Raw genomic sequence first — 15165 nt, forward strand, 5'->3', positions numbered from 1 at the left:
AAGGAGAGGGTAGGAAGAAGGATACTTAGGTCCCAATGAATCCTACTTGAAGGTCTTGTTTATTATCAGTCTCCAAAATAGGAAAGCATGACAGAAATCCTCTGCTTTCTCTCTTCCCAGGGCAATACTGCAAGAGGAGATTTAAAGGTATGATTTGAACCAAAATATAGCAACAGAACCAAAGCTGTGGGGATATGAGTGATGCTTTGTCTTAAGAGGGATTAGAGGTACAGTACAGCAGGGTTAATCTACCTGAAGTCTGTGAGTTAACTGTCTGTTAACTGCACATACATGTGTTCCTCTAAGTGCAAACAATCCAAAAGGGGGAAAAATACAACTAATTAGCATTTCAGGCTTAACTTCATTTGTACACTGCTGTAGATGCTACAAATGGAGGACCAAGGCACAAGACAGTACTTTTTAGTTATGTTCTAAAGAAAATATTGGGGTCCTTGGATTGAAAAATATTGAGAGCCTTTCACTTGCAAACTGTAGCTAATTGCTGTCCATTTCTTACCCAGTTCAGAGCCCACACTGGCATATGTTTCTGAACTTAGAGCTTGAAACACAGATCTAAGGGAGCTGTCACCATGGCTTGCTTGACTTGGCCCAATGAACAGCCTAGCCTTTTCCTAACATGGCTATGTCTAGAGCTTGCATGGCTTTGCATAGTTGAGCTATGTTTTCCTTCTCCTGGCTTCTTTTCGTACAAGTTTTTCTCATGTGAGATATTTTGGATTCGATGAGGTTTCCAAGGAGGAGCTGACATTACATTGCAAGGTTTGCTTCTGCTATTGCATTGGTTTACTGACATCATATCCCCTGAGGTCAGACCTCTGGGCTGAGAGCCAGTATTTAAAAAGATTTTTTTGCAGGGTGGAGGAATATTTTGTAATTTTACCCCCTATGAGTTCACCCTCTCCTTTTTGCACTCCTTGTTCGTTATGTCAGATTTCACCTCTACAACTTGAAAGAAAAAGTTGTTTTAGCCCTTTTATAATATTTCAGGCTTAACCATCTGCTTAGAAGGTGTTGATGGTGCTACATGCAGCTTGATCTCCTCCTGACTAATTTCTGAATTGCTGGTACATCCCTGTGTGTTGTTAAGCCATCTTTGAACCTCACTGTGTCACAGCGGTATACATGAGGAGTAAATCCACTGAAGTCAGTCAAGTAGTACCAGTGGGAAACTGGAGTGACCAGAAAATCATGTCTCCTTTCTTCTGGATTATGTATAGCAGAGAGTGAAAGATTCAAGTGAGCAGAGAGAATTTCAAAAGCAGCTTTTTGATTTGCCTATCAAAGCGTCTGTCCAAGTGTACTGAAAATAATTTTAGAGACCAGGAGCTGATTTGAAGTGGGTTGGAGGTGCATAAACAGATGGTGCATTATTCATGAGCTATTTGAGCATTTGTCCTCCTCCAGATGACTAGGATGTTCAGAAATGTGCTTACTTGCTTTACCTGGTTGACTAGCTTTTTGGGATGGCTGCTGGTATAATCAGACTGATTTGCACTGTGACTGACAAGCAGTTTAGAGGAAGCCCATACGAACTTACTTATGACTTGTTAATGTTATGTTTGCCAGACAGTAGTCAATGGGAGTGAAAATATGAGGCATGCAAAAGCAGCACAAAAGGGAAAGGCTGCCTAGGCTCAGGGGAACCTGTGCACTTACCCCATGGGCTTATACACATCTCAACCTTGTACCCACTGTATCTCTCTTGTGGAAAACAGAAACAATGGTAATTTTTATTAGAAACTGTTGATTATGGCCCCTTTCAGTGTATTTCTGAATCATAAGTGTAGAAAGCATACCTCACTCAGCAGGAATTCAGCAAATCCAGTAACAGGCTTATGACGCTGGATCTGGTGTGAGATGTTTTAGCTCAGCTGACTGTAACCTGGCCCTCGGATGAAGGGCTGTCCTTGTTCATACCAACAGCTATGATGTTAATGTGAGATGTTTGTGGAAGAGCTGGGTGTTGTATGTGGTTTCTTCTTGAGGCGTTTTGTCACAAGGAAGTTAAGTATACACTCAAACATAGACTTGGAGCAGTTGAGGTGGCCACAAAAGAGATCTTGGTCTGTGGCCATTACTTTTTCTGTCATGCTGTGTTTTTTGTTCCTTCAAGCTCCATTTCTGGCTGCTTCCTTGGTAGCTGTCCTCCTCTTTGATTTTAATCCAGCAGCAATGCTAAAATGACATTTTTATCCTTTCCCGTTCTCCACTGCTTATTTTACTGTCTATGCACTGAAGCTACAACAGTTGTAATGTTCATGTACCATGAGCAAAAAGTACTAAAAATACTATGATCAGACAGAATAGATTAATGTTGGCACTTAAATATATTCTACCAAGTATTATTTAGTGTCACATGTGTGACCTGGTATTTTAGCTGGCACACATGTGCAATAATGTTCTCAGTCCCAGGATTGCCCTTTCTTGCAATAGTCACAGTTTGTTACAAAGAAGTAAGAGTGTTTAGCAAGACAGCTGTTAAAATCATGGCATACTGGAAGAACTGGTTGTGTATCATCTTTGGTTAGAATAAGATGCTGTGGATTTGTCATAAAAAAAGGTATTAAGGTTTGGGTTTGTCTCTTACGCACAAACTCTTTCATTGCATCATACGTTCATACCTATTTGAGACAGACAAAGTTGTTATGGTCACCTAGGCAATGTCCTGCACAAAGCAGAGTTTCCCCTACAGTGTATTTTTGTGATATATCTAATATTAAATATTTTCTGGGGTAGGGATTCTGCAACCTTCCTCAGAAGGCTGTGGTTCACACTAAGGTCTCTGCTGGAAGATGTACTTTTGTACTCGGGCTATGTTGTCCCTTCTTAACTCAATGACATTATTTCTGTACAAGTCCAACTTTTAATACCTTAATGAATTCTCTTTAATCCTTTACATCCCATTCTTTAGACTCCCTTCTACTTTTATTAGACATTTCTCCATTATTATGCCATAACTCTCTTTTAGTGTGATTGCTGAGATTATCAGTTTACTAATGGCTTGCATAATCTTTTGGACTGTGTTCAGATGTCATTAAAATGGGTTGGCGGGTTAGACCATCAGGATAGAAAAGCTTGAACTTAGATAATCACCCTTATTGATTTCCAATTTAAGTCATATCCCAGTGGTGTAGTACAACCAGAAAAGCTGATTTTATGGTGCTTTGATTGCAGTCCATCTTCTTGTGTGTGGTGAAAAACAACCCATCAGAGGATCTCAACTGCTTAAAGCCTGGAAAGACAAAGCTAAACATGTCAGTGGTCCCTGTTGTAGAGCTGGATGGATCAGAGAAAATTGGAATGTGTTTTTGCAGACCTGGAAGCACTGAGTTACAAAGGAGCTGTGTTTTCACTCTCTACTGCTATAAGCAGCCAGCAGGATGTGATGTGCTCTCACTCTGCACTGTATGAAGGCATTCTGCCTGATGATGTTGGATCTGGTATGCCACTGATCACAGCCATGTCAGATAGGTAGACAGTAGCTGTGATTTTTCTTTTTTTAGCTCGTCAGTGAGCAACTCAGTTTATTCATTGCAAGCCTGCCAGCAGCTCTTGCCATTCAGATGAGTGGTGTTTTAGCAGCATCTGAGAGCTGGTGGAAAATGATGATTATCAGATGCAGCCAGTTAAAAACTAGCATCCACTTTGCAGGAACATTTGTTCTGCATCCTGGGCTGAAGCTGAAATTTTGCAGCATCAAGGCAGAGCAGTCTCACCAGTGAGGGATATAGTGGCCTTTTGGAAAACTTACTTAAATAATGGACACACTGAGAAGACCTGTAATAAGAAACTGATGGCTTTTGCTATGCAGGAAATCCAGGGTTTGACACGACCCCTTGAATGTGGAGATCTTGTTAGTGAACATTTTGAGGTTGTTACAAAAATACAGCTAGAGTGGATGAGGTTATGTTAAGCATTAGTATGGCAGCAGGCCCTGGGGATGTACAGGTGTACTCTGCAGGCTGTATTAATAAATTATAAACTGTATGGAAGATTGTGCCTGAGGAGCTACCTGCTGTGGGGGGAGATTCCCTCGGAAGAACCCCCTTGGATGCTCTGCCAGGCTTTGTGGAAGAGCCTCTCCTGTCTCTCTAAGAGGCTGTAGGACACCAATCTCATAACTTCAATTAAATTATCCATCCCGTGTCAATGACCTCAGCTGGCAACTGCCTTCCTCTCATAAAGGTGGCTGAGGGTTCAGTGAGCATGGACATTGATACCCCAGTGCTTTTGGGTGTTTGGCCCCTTCAGGACTGGATGCACTGATGTGAGTGCTGTGGAAAAAATTGTAGCTGCTATTTCATTTAGGAGCAAGATACAAGTCTCTGGGGATATGAGTATCATGCTTCCACTGGCCTTAAATTCACAGAACTGCAAAATGCAGTTGTTGTATTATGAGACCCAAATGTACCACATGAAGTATGTGTGGCACAGAAAACCATCTGCTTCATACAGGAGCTCATGTATAATTCAATTTTTTGTAAATATGTCAGCTTAATGCCTCTCTGGCACCTATCAAGAAGGCTCTGTTTCCCTTGGGTTAGTCAGACCTGACAGCTTTTCAAACTGGACTCTGAATTTTGTGACAAAGGGTGCTGAACTCTGAACATCAGTGACTAACAACTACTGTTGAATTCAGAAAAAAAAATATTCTTGCAATCAATGCAGTTTTTTGGTAGTTATTGTCAATTTAAAATCTTCATCCTTATTATGATGGAGAAACCCTTTACTTTTTTAGTAGAGTGGGATTACATCTAGGTATGTACACAAATACCAAGCTTTGATTATCCTTCCCTACAGCACAACACATACCATTTCTTTGGGTTGGTGGGTTGAAGTTGTTAGCCATCTGATTGTTAGACATTTATTTATAGTTTAATTACTATGTATATTTTCCTTCAGACTTACACGCAGGCTTCTGAATAGGAGTCGCTTGCTATTATGTGAGAGTGCACAAGGCAGAGTATTGTGCCATGCCACAAGATGCTTGGTGACTGATATGATACATGTCTGCTTTTCATTAAATGAATTGCCTGTGTTCTGTGGACAAATTCAGCTGCATTTATGTAAAGCCCACGAGAGTGTGTGATCTTGTGTGTTTAGCACTTGCAAGCACACCTTTTAAGTGAGAGCACTGGTCTTTTAAGTAGTTTGTAGAAAGCAGCAGCTTGGTTCAGTCACTGCTACTCAAAGGAGAAAAAAGTAATTCCCAAATGTACCTCAGGCACTATGAAAACAATGTTAAGTAACATGTTTTACTCTGGCTCAGTCAGACGCTGAGAACTTTGAGAGCTGTTGCATGGTAAATTGCTAAAACACCCCAGTCTGCGGGATGCTAATGGAGCCTGGGCTGGAGCCAAGGTCTGTAGAAGTCTAAGAGTTGTCCAGTGAATTTAGCCAACTTTGGACTGGGTTCTTGAATGAGATTTTCAGAAGCAGTCAGTAGTGCTCAACTCCACTGACCCTAATTCCTTTGGGAGTGGAGAATACAGGGCTGAGTTTTTCTGGCCTGCTGGATTTAACACTGTCTTTTAGGAGTTTAAGTGCACTGAGGGGAGGAAAAATGATCCCAGAATCGTAGCAGTTGGAAGGAATGTCTAGAGATGATCTAGTCCAACCCCCTTGCTATAGCAGGATTGCCTAGAGCACATTAGACAGGATTGCATCCAGGTGGGTTTTTAATGTCTCCAGAGAAGAATCTGCATTTTCAAGTTAGATACAGTATGTATTCTCTCAAGAGTTGGTTTTACAAGTGACTTAAACTCACTTTGTCATGCGACCAATATGGATATTTTTCCTGCACGCAGATGAAAGGTGGCAGTGAAAGGTGGCAGAGTCTGTGTTGCTGAGCACAGCTTTTTGGCTGGAGCTTGGAAGCATCTTGGGGAAATTTCATGGTTGTCTATGAGCAGTGAGCTAGGGCAAGAGATTGTAACATCTGGAAGCCCTCTCAAGTCACATCTCTCCTTAAGATCCTTTTCCTGGGCTCTGATTGCTGCTGCTGTCTTCAGACTGCCATTTATCACACTGTAACAGCCGGTGGAAGTTATATGGCAGCCTTTGGGCCCTGCTGTAGACTTTCATGGTAGTTCATTATTCTCTCTTTAATTCCTGTAATTCCTCTAATTGGGAAACAAAACAAAGCCTATCTGTAATAAAAACAACAGCAAGTCTTCCTGCAAATACAGCACAAAAGCTGGCTGGTCTTTCCCACTGAGGCTATCTGAATCAAGCAGCCTTTCCCCTATCACCTTCAAAGCCCTTTATTTAAGGAAGGACAGTGATTACTCAGCCCTTAAGGATAATGGCTATTTACTTTTGGAAACAATGGACTTGATGAACCACAGAAAATGACCGAATTTTTAGAAGTGCCCCATGGAGCAAACTAACTGGGTTTAGGATGGAAGTTTGTCCATGAACTTCATTAAAGTGACCTTTTGTTCTGAGAGAAGGTTTTTTGTTTTGTTTTTTGTTTTTAATCTTGAGGGCTGATGTGGCCTCAAGCAAGGAAATGTCAGGCTAGAAAACAATACTAGCCTTTAAAGTAATGACCACAGAATAAAGAAATATTTAAAACCTTCTAATTATTACAGATTCTTTGCCTTTCTTGACAGCTTGTTGTGATCACTTTGCATATGCTAAACCTATAGTTTTACTCTGTCTGCAGTAGGATTTTTAGCATGTGTTCATCTACATGTGGAAGATGGTTCCTGTTTCATGGAATCACAGAAGGATTTGGGTTAGAAGGAACATCTGAAGATCACCTAGTTCAGCTCTCCTGAAATTGGCAGGGACATCTTATGCTAGATGCACTTTCTCAAAGTCCCATCCCACCTGACCGTGAACACATACAGAGAGGGGTCATCCACATTTAGGTATTTAGACCTGTCTACTTAGGTTACAGTGTAGTTGAAATGTGCTGAACTTGTGTAGGCAAGGATAAGGGAAAGGTGTTACTGTGCTACCTAGCATATTCTTGAAAAACAGAATAATGCCTGGACTTGCTGTGGGAGCTGGCTTGATTTATAAACCGGATGTGGTGAGATAGCAGAACCCTTCCTGTCTCAATTCTCTTGATAGCCTTCCAACCTATGGGCCTCTGGAGCTTTAAAGATGTGTATAATCTCTACAGCCTGGACTGAAACAGTGGCTACTGCTCAGTTGTAAGCAATTCTAGAATTTGTGTTGGTTTATTTCTCAGGTTTGGAGATTCATTGTGTTTGGCCTCTCAAAAGAGGGCTGAATGGGGTACTTATGTACATGATGGTAGCTGTGAAATAATCACAGCAACATATGAAACTAAAGAAATACTAAAACCAAACTATGCAATGGCAAGAAGAATCACACGAGTAGCTCAGAATCAGAACTGGTAAAAAAAGCCAACACAAAATGAACAGTTTTGAGCCTGTGTAAGTGGTACTTTGTAGACAAGCGACTTGCAAAAAAACCTTATTGAAAAGCCCCATAAAAATCAGAGTAATCTACATTTTACATACATTTGATAAAATGGGGTGGCTAGAACTCTGGGTTTGACAATTTAGGTTTTCAAGTTTCCGCTTGCCCCCACATGCTTTCTTCCTATGGAGAACTGTCAGAGGCAGACATGGAATCATGGAATAATTTGGGTTGGAAGGAACCTCTAAAGGTTATCTAGTCCAACCTCCATGCAGTAAGAAGGGACATAGTCAGCTAGATCAGATAGCTCAGAACCTTGTCATGCCTCATTGTGAATATCTACAGGGATGAGGCCTCAGTTACTCCCTGGGCAATCTGTTCCATTTTCCCACTATCCTCATGGTAAAGAATTTCTTCCTAACATCCAATCTAAATCTACTCTTTGCTAGTTTGAAACCATTGCCCCTCATCCTGTCCTTACAGTCCCTTGCACAGTCCATCTCCAGCCTTCCTGTAGGCCCCTTCAGGTACTGGAAGGTCACTATGAGGTCTCCTGGGAGCCTTCTCTTCTCCAGACTGAACAACCCCAGCTCCCTCAGACTGTCTTTGTAGGAATTTTGCTTTCCTAAAATTAAGAGTCCTGACTATGCTTCTCATCTGTCTTATATCCCTTAGGAAAGTAAACTGCATTAGTGCAGCTAGTGCATTAGTTATGCATAATCACTGCAGCCCAGGCTACCTTCAAATTTAATATCCTTGATATTTAGTGTTCTTTCAACTGACTTTTGAAATCCTGGTTCAAGTGGATCATTTTTTTACATTCAGTTCATCTTCAAGACTGGGAGTTGGCTTGGTGACTACATCTGCCAGCTCTCTCAGGACTGGCATAGACACGCCAGCGTTGCCTTCTGTTGGGCCTCTACTGTAGTCTGCAAACCATAGCAATGATCTAATGTGAAATTTGTGATTTCTGTTTGAAACCAAAGTCTCTGTCAGTGCCAATATTGAGCTCTGGAGGATGGCTTGCAAGTGGATATTTTGTTCTTGTACTCTTTGCTTGCTAGCAGTTTTTGCTCAAAATGCCCAATGATTTTACTGGTACAGTGTGAGGGTGTGAATCTCATTTTTGCTACTGCAATTCCTCTCTCTGTAAAAATACTTCAAAAAACTCCTATACAAGTATATAAATGCATTAAAACTGTTTTAGACTTAATAGAATGAAGGCTCTTAAGAATCAGACTTATATTTCTGAAGGGGATCTTTTATTGGCAATAAATAATAATATATTATTGGCAATAAATAAAAATATTTTTCAATTTATAAGGTATTTGTTATTCATTTAGCATTGCAATCTTAACTGTCAGCTCTGGTGTAGAGTCAGGGTTGCCATTCAGTGCTTGTGGCTGGAATGAGTGAACTTTTCCCACTTCTGCTGCTCTTTGCCTTCCAGGAGACAAATGGGAGACTTTGGCAAAACCATATATGTTTTCTTTGTAGCTCAACTTTAGATAATTTCAGCATGGACAGCCATTTTTACTGTTGAATAGTTCAAATGGAATTGGGTGATCCAGCTTGTTTTCCTACAGTGAGTAGACTTTTAATATATGCGTGGTGTCTCTCACATGCTAATGAACTTCAGCAAGTAAATTCTTACTCTTTCCTGGTTAAACACAAGAATTAGATGTTTAGTAACTATATATTGACAGTTTCATTTCACACACAGCTTCCTCAGGGCTTCATGTTAAATTGAAGGAGTAATTCTAAACTACAATAGGCCTAATTTGATTGACCAAAACCCAGTAACTTTGTCATCTCTCTGTAGAAAATATGAATATGCATTTGTATGTGTATATAAAAAAGGAAGAGCATTGCCCTTTAAGAATTTTATGCACCTTTTGAGTAGATTTTAACTGTTTTACTGCAAATACTTTATTTTATTGACAGTGTACAGTTATGGTCATTGAAGGTGACCTGAGGTCTATAGAAACTTGCAGTATATTCTATTTGATCAACTGATGAAGTTGGGGTAAAACCAAGCTTTCACATGCATGCAATTTTAAAATTTAATTTGTATGCTTCAGGAGCCTTAATAAGTGAGACAGGCACACTGAAACTTCAGCAGACTTTCTGTTCTTTAGGTTTATTTTGCATTCTGGCCAGTGAACCATGCTAAAGCTCTTTCCACTTCACTGGTGCATGCTAGAAAAGTGTAATTGAGAGCTTATATAGTTTTGAGCAGACACTGCAGTAAAATTCGCTTCTGACCCTTTTTGCCATTCAGGCTTTTGCCATTCAGGCTGCTAAGTCACCTAAAAGTCTGGATTAAAAATCTTGCACAGTCAGAGCTGGTTAATCTATGCTTGTTTTATATCTGGGCAAGCTGAAAGTTCTCATTTTGTTATGTTTTTGACTCCTGTGCCATCTCCTTGCTTTAGGACCTTCTTGTTCTGTAGATTTGATGACATTTAAATGTGGCTCCATCCTTTCAACATGTGCAGAAGGTAAAGAAGATTTCCTTCAGGCAGGAGAAATGGCTCTCATATCTCAACTATTCTGGACTATAGCAGCAGAGGGCCCAGGCTTTTGAGTATGGAGGTTTGGAGCACAACAGTAACAGGAGCAAAAATAGGGTGAGGATCATAGTTTTCTGCCCTGGCAGCTCAAAACTGTCCCCAGATACAAAGATGTTTAATTGCATACCCTTAACCTACCCCAGGTTGGCAGCAATGAAGCTGGAGAAGCACAGAGATCAGCACGCCCTGTGCAAAGTCACCCAGCATCCTTTGGTGTGTGACAGTCTGTGCTGCTGTGATTTTGTTGCTGCTAGGATAAAAACTCGAGTGTGTCAGTATGTGTAGCAGTCATATTTGCCTTGCAGTGTAGATATGGCCTTGGAGAACTGTGGTCCTGGCTCCACAGGTGTGAGGGAAGCACAAAGACTCCAGTATCTGTTACAATTGTTCCTCTTTAAAATGGGGATAAAATTTAAGGTAGTTTAAAGGTGGGAATCCTGAGGCAGACTTTCTTGATTATTTTCATGCAGGGTGGTGATTCTATATGATGATATCATAAATGAGTTTATGACTCTATGGGCTAAACTGAGGATTGAGTTTTAAAGCTATTGTGAAACCTGAAATAGTTACACTAGCAGAAACAATACTGGTGCAGCTGTAGAGTTATAAAGATGGTTTACAACAGTGTGGTTTCTTCCTGAAAAGAGTGGAATAACATTATAAAATAAAGCATTGTACAGAGGTAACTCTTTTTACAGCACACAGACTGGGGAATCTGTGAGTCCTTGGGAAAGGTTTTAGAGTGACTCCAGAGTTTATACAGGTGGCTACTAAGAAACTAAATCAGAATACTTGTATTCTAAAATATTTATCTTGCTTTTAAATTTCAGATTTACACTTAGGTAGCAAAACCAGCAAAAGTAGTGGTGTGTTTTGTTTGTTCTTTTTTGCTTTTGGCTCTTTTGGTACACAGACTGCTTGTATCCAGAACAAGTGAAGAGGCACGTGGCCATATATTAGTACATACTGTGTATGTACTACTCATACATCATGGGCTCATCTATGGCCCATGAGCAGGACTCCACTGTGCTGGGCACTGTATTGGCGCAGAGCAAAGAAACTGATTCTGTCTGAAGAGCTTTACATCTCAATAGAAATTAATATATAACAGATGGATATGGATGGTACATGGGAGGGTATAGAGAAGACAATGGCATATTTTTTCATGACACATCTGTTCTCATATGAGTGGCACCAAAAGTTGACACAGCTGAAAATGGAGGATATGAGCAGTAGCAGTAGGAAAGATAGGATCAAGGAAAGCAGAAATGCTTGTTGGAAAATCTGATAATTGGGTGATAGCAAAAAGCTTCACAGGATGATCAGAAGAAGGAATTGATTCCTCAGTAACAAGTGAGGAATGATAGATAGCATAAGGGTAAGTGATAGAAAGCCTTGAAACCAAAGATAAGTTTGCAAGGATATGTGGAGATACCTGGTGTGAATATGGTGGTGCATGAGGTGATAGTGACAGGCTTGGACTGTGATCTTTGCACTCTGAGTGAGAGATAACAAGCTTCTGTTTATTGGGACTTGGAGAAATGGTGGCAGAGTCACTGAGATGTTTGGTGATAGATGCCTGAGAAAAGAAGAACTGCACAGAAATCAAATAAAAAGTAGGTGCAGGACATCTTGTCTACCTCTCTTTGTTAACAGGCTACAATTAATTAAATTTAAAGTGGGTTTTCTGTTAATTACTGCTCTGATTGCAGAAAGCTCTGTTTGGGAACAATTCCATTTTTCTATTTAGCTTAACTCATCTCAACTGGAACTGCAAAGAAGCATGTTTCTTGTCTGGAAGTGTCCTGCAGAGCTGAGGAACATCAGGAAAAGCTACTAAGAGAAACTCTGATTCAGCAATACCTTCAATGTAATCCAAATGTAGAGACCTGAATGAAGAGCGTATCCAAGATCATGGCTGGAGATTGAGGACCGAATTGTGTTGTTGCCAGGGTGAAAAGCAAGAGGTGGTGGAAACTGGTGGAAAAAGGAAACATCCCTTTGTGCCATGTTGTGGTTGAGCTGAAGATGAGATTTTGTGGGTGTGCTGTCTGAAAGGCAGGCCAAGAATTCAGGAGTGCTGAAAACGAGAAGCTTGGGTATAGTCATACATCTGTGTGTCATCAGTTCACATACTGCTGAAGCTGTTTGCTGGTAAGATTAGCCAGGGGAAATGTGTATGAGTATTTTATCAATGAGAACCTGAGTGTTGTATGTAAGTGGACCACAGAACATGGGAGAAAGTATTAAGGACTATATGAGTAAAGTAGGAGAAATCAGGTTTGGACAGAATTTTAAAAATTGTGGCTTTTACATATCCCAAGAGAGAACCTGAGCAATTGTATTAATACTGTTGTAGCACTGCAAGGTCTCATTAGTGATGCTGAATGCTATATGATTAATACTGTTACACTGTTTGTGTAATAAAGAATATAAGCAATCAGTGGTTATATTAGCATTCTAATCTTGGCAAACAATTGAATTAACATGGTGCGTGACACTTGTATACGATGCTTATTTTCTCAGTGCAAGCACTGCTGCTCAGTTATGGAAGAGTGCTATTTCTTTCTCCTTAATTATGTGAAAGATTTCAACAATGATATAAGTAAGTTTAATATTGTAGATTATTTATTTATCTTGCCTCCTAAACTCAGTATTTTGGGCAGGGAATTCAACAATCAAACTTATGGTTCTGATTATATTGCAGATGCCTCTCAACTAGCTAAAATTCTTGAGTTGCCAAAACTTGAAAGAAATGGGGCAAAGAGCAAGGAAAGCCTTTTCCTTAAGACTGAAACATATGTACCTTTTTCACAGTGTAAACCCCTGAACATTTTTACTGATTGCATTTCCTTAACAAAAGGCTGCTATTTTAGTGTAAAACCCATATTTTATGCTGAAGTACTACATAAGTTTTGAAAAAACAATTTTCTACCATCCTATGAGTTGAAGTACAAGCTTGGCTCTGTTTCTTTTTCCAAATTAAGCAGTACAGTGTTGCTGGTACCTCTGATGCTGTCTGGAGGTAGGGCATGTATCTTTATACGGGACTGTCATAGATGGATACTGCATGAGATGCAGAAACAAGACTTGGGTTTTTCTTGGAGGCTGGGGACCATATAGGACATGAAGGGACACAGGCATCCCAGTAAGAAATTGGGAGGCTGGCACTGGGAGCTGTTCTGTGACAGCAGAAATACAGGACTGTGTTGGGCTGTGACAGGAACCGTTAATGCTCACCATCTACCTGGAGAACCCAGGGCCATGTGGCTGAGATTGCTCTATCTGATTACTGAGGACTCCTCAAATGTATGGCAGCTTGAGGATTTTTTGGTAGATGATCCAGATTTCCTATGTATCCTGAAATTTATACAATTTTGGGGGCATATGCAGCGGTTTCACGCCAGCCATTTTTTCCATGTTGGAAGCAAATCCACCTCCTTCTGGAATGACTGAGGGGAAAAAAAATCCAAACAACCACTGCTAAGGAAATAATTCTGTGATCTTCTCCCGCCTCTTCTCCAGTCTTGAATTTAGGCATCTCACCTGCTCCTGTTACCAATGGAAGTTTCTGCATTTAAGAACTGAGCAATGTAGCATCATTTTGTTACCCTATGATTTCATTAAATAATACATTTTCCAAGAACTGAATAATCAGTTAGTCAAGTAGAAACTATAAATATGGGATGGTTCACTGTTCTGCTTAGGTGTTCTGTGCAAAACAGGTGTAAAACTGCTGCCATTTTTACAAGATAGCACTTTGTGCTCTGCTTGATCTATGTCCTGGTACATATAGCAGTACAGTATATATTATAATCCAGTTGTTAAAGACTAATGTGGATGAGTTCCAGAAACACAGGCTCATATTTGGAGATCTGCATAGTACATCAAAGCCCTTAGATGATGACTTGCATGAGAAACCCCTCTTTTTAGATGATCCTGCATTTACTGCTGGATTTCACCTTGGCTTTTCAAGAATGATCAGAATCTGTTAGGTGTATTAATACTGAATTAGGAATGCTAATGCCAGGTTACTTTACTGCTTCTTCTGATGAGCTTGGCATAACTCAGTGTGATCACAGCCTCTCATAGGTATGATATTTTGACTCTTATTGTCCTTCCTCTTTGTAATAATGTTTGTCATGTTCTTCCTCAGTCTGCTATGCCAAACAGACTGGTCATAGTTATAGTCCTTCTGGCTATTTTCTCTCAGAACACACAGAGTTGTGTTCTAGTTTATTTTTATTTTTTAAAGGTAAAATGAAAGGGAAGAGGTTGAATGCCTTCCTTTTACTGTAGATGTGCTCTTGTCTGGGGGAAGAGGTTTATAGTCCTTTAGAGAAATGTTCAGACTGAATTCTTAAGATTTGTTCCTTGTTGTGCTGCTGGATCTTCTCTGACTTTGGAAACCTTACAGAAAGTGCCTCTGAAGAACTGATTATTACAGAAATCCCTCACTGGTCAAGAAGCAGAAGAGAGCTTTGGGAAGACCATTATTGGTTCATAAAAAAAGAATAATTTCAACAAGCAATAATTAGAGGAATGAAATTTCACTCTTCACTTACCACCCTTGCATATTTATTCTACGGCAGTTGTTGGCTATTTCCCATGTAATTCTGTCACTGGTTTACCATTAATAACGCAGTTTAAATCCATTGTTAACAAACTGGTCAGGTCATTAAATTTTAGCATCCATTGCTCAGCCTTGCTTTATAGCGCTGAGGTAACTTCCTCTTAGTCAAGTTTTTGTGAAACTTTGGCTGTGATTCCCGTAGACTACAGTGGTGGCACCACGTTATGTCCCAGGATTCTCTGAGTCATGGTAAGATTTCAGGAAACTGCAATATAAATAGAGCTCTCCAAATGAGACCTTTACATCATCATCATGTGTTTCCAGTTGGGGGATAAATACTTCCTCATTCCAGTGGTGGTATCACTTTTCCAGACCCTCTCTAAAACTAAATATAGTCACAGAAAGTATCTCGGCATGCACACACTAAAATGGTTGAGTCATTTAAGACCTTGGAGAATCAGAGAGGATGTGCTGTGTCATACATCACTGATGGTAAAATGGGATAGCTTAATTGTAATTGGTAAAAAAAGGAGGTCTGGTCTTGAAATTAAAGTATAAGTTGGAAGGTCAGTAGTTCTGGTACATATGAGTGGATGTGCAGAG

At 40.1% G+C, this 15165-nt stretch overlaps 1 protein-coding gene across 1 annotated transcript in view; it reads left to right on the top strand.

The window, feature by feature from the left end:
* Nucleotides 1–15165, top strand: part of GFOD1 (glucose-fructose oxidoreductase domain containing 1) — a 75375-nt gene that overhangs the window by 16859 nt on the left and 43351 nt on the right. The window lies entirely within an intron of this gene.

Source organism: Calypte anna, chromosome 2 (genome assembly GCF_003957555.1).
Source record: "Calypte anna isolate BGI_N300 chromosome 2, bCalAnn1_v1.p, whole genome shotgun sequence".
Classification (NCBI taxonomy): domain Eukaryota; kingdom Metazoa; phylum Chordata; class Aves; order Apodiformes; family Trochilidae; genus Calypte; species Calypte anna.